The sequence below is a fragment of the Morone saxatilis genome, unplaced genomic scaffold, assembly GCF_004916995.1.
Source record: "Morone saxatilis isolate NCDOM2014 unplaced genomic scaffold, NCSU_SB_2.0 Contig4, whole genome shotgun sequence".
Classification (NCBI taxonomy): Eukaryota; Metazoa; Chordata; class Actinopteri; family Moronidae; genus Morone; species Morone saxatilis.
In genome coordinates, this window is record NW_023339984.1 from 16,582,626 (window position 1) to 16,584,719 (window position 2,094).

The window sequence follows — 2,094 nt, forward strand, 5'->3', positions numbered from 1 at the left end:
CAGCGAGGCACATCGCCGCTTGCAACTTTAATTATATTTTAATAAACATATTTACAGAATTTTGCTTTAGAGGAATGTTCTTTGATCACAAGAGATTGATTAACAGAAGTTTTCTTTATATAAGTTGCTATACCGGTATTACAAGTACGGATATTGGCACATACCATAAAGAGTTCATTATAAGAGCATTACTGTAACAAAACATGTATTCTGTACTTCATATCTTATGTTTTACTGTTTAACTGGGTACGATAAAGAATTGTGTTTCTAAAAATATATCTTAACTAATCATTTACACTTTTACAAGAAACATCTCAAAATATCTACAGATTTCTACAATATTTGAAGTTTATTTAAATACATTTTGATATGAAATTGGACCCAGTAGCAACATCCGGTTGCCAGGTAAATAAAGGGCACTTATTTCCCTTATACAACTTCAAAAACGATTAATCAATTTAGAGGTTTCTGCCTTTACCAAATTTTGATAAGCAGATTTTGTGCTACCAATTTTTACATAATTAATACACAAGCTAGATGAATGATTTATTTTCCTACATTTTTCTAGACATGCCTTATCTGTAATAACTCTTGAAAATACAGATTTAAATGGCCATAGCTCTCTAACAAATCCTACAAACAATGATTATCTAACCCTAGGTGGGTTTCCAGCCACCTGTCTTTATGTGCGTTTTCAATTTGCGTATAAAAAAAGCTGAGGTGGAAACGTTGGTTTCATTGAGCAAAATGCAACAAAGTACAATGGAAACAGACTTCGACATCTACTCAAGAGACGAACAATAGCAGCAGACAAACACCAGATCTGAGCGTTAACGACTGTAACCTCTAATTAATACATGAAACAAACTGAAATATCACATTTCACATTGTGTTTTCTTTTCACTCTTTTCGTCTGCACTTAATAGAAGAATTAGCGCCACCTACAGTTTATTTCCACGAACCAACTCCAAATAACTGCATAACAGTAGTAGATAGAAATGTGCCTTCATTTGCAGTAATGTCTTATACTGGGAATGGTGACAGAGCTGTGGCTGTAGGCCTATAGCAGTGGTTCCCAACCTTTCTCCTTTTCTGTCATTGACTAAACTGACGACCTCACTAATGTTTTATAGATATTTCATATTATATTCAATGTAAAACAATAACAGCCCAGAACAAACGATAAACTGTACAATGATAGCAAATAGTGATCGCCATAACTGCAGGAAGTTTGTGTAAAACAAGCAATTTGGAGGAAGTTCTAGCAGATTATTTCCTGTGAGATGAGTTTTACTGATATTTTTGTCTCATTCTTCTATTAGCTCTTTGGTTGTTTTACCAGAGTTAAGTGAAATAATAACCTAAACTTAAGAAAATAACAACTTAATTTAGTTTCATTCACAAAAATAAACAAAAACGCTGAGATACAGGCCTACTGTGTATATTTTTAAAGTTGTTTTACACCCATTAAACTCAAGAAGGCCTTGCTTTGGCGACCCCTAGGTTGTGAACGAGTGCATACTGTTTATTAATGCTGGTTTTATTTACTTATTTAGTTGCAGAACTTGTTTTCAATGTAGCGGCACTACCGATAACTGGAACTGTCATGTAGGTGTTTCATGCAGCCTGGTTCTTCCCCTCAATGCACGTCATTATGTGGAGAGATAACAGGTAGCATTTGATAGTTGTGTGTGTGTGTGTGTGTATATATAATTTACTAGTTACTGTGTACTTGTTCCAAGGGACAGAAAATCATTTCAGAGGGCGTGTGAGAGACAGAAGGAAAGGTGAGCTTGTATTATTACACACACATACACACACACACACACACACACACACAGTGGTGGGACAGACAATACCAGATGAAGATTGAAATGGGAGGAAGAATCAATATTTCCATTCAAACGTCTGTTTCATTTTCTCCAGATTAGAGGAGACTGTTTCTCTCTGTTCCAACCGACCACCAGGCCGCACAATGTCACTGTGTGTATATGTGTGTGTGTGTGTGTGTATAGGTGTGTGTGTTGTGTGTGTGTGTGTAGGTGTGTGTAGGTGTGTGTGTGTGTTCTCATGTCACCACAACCAGCCTGTGTG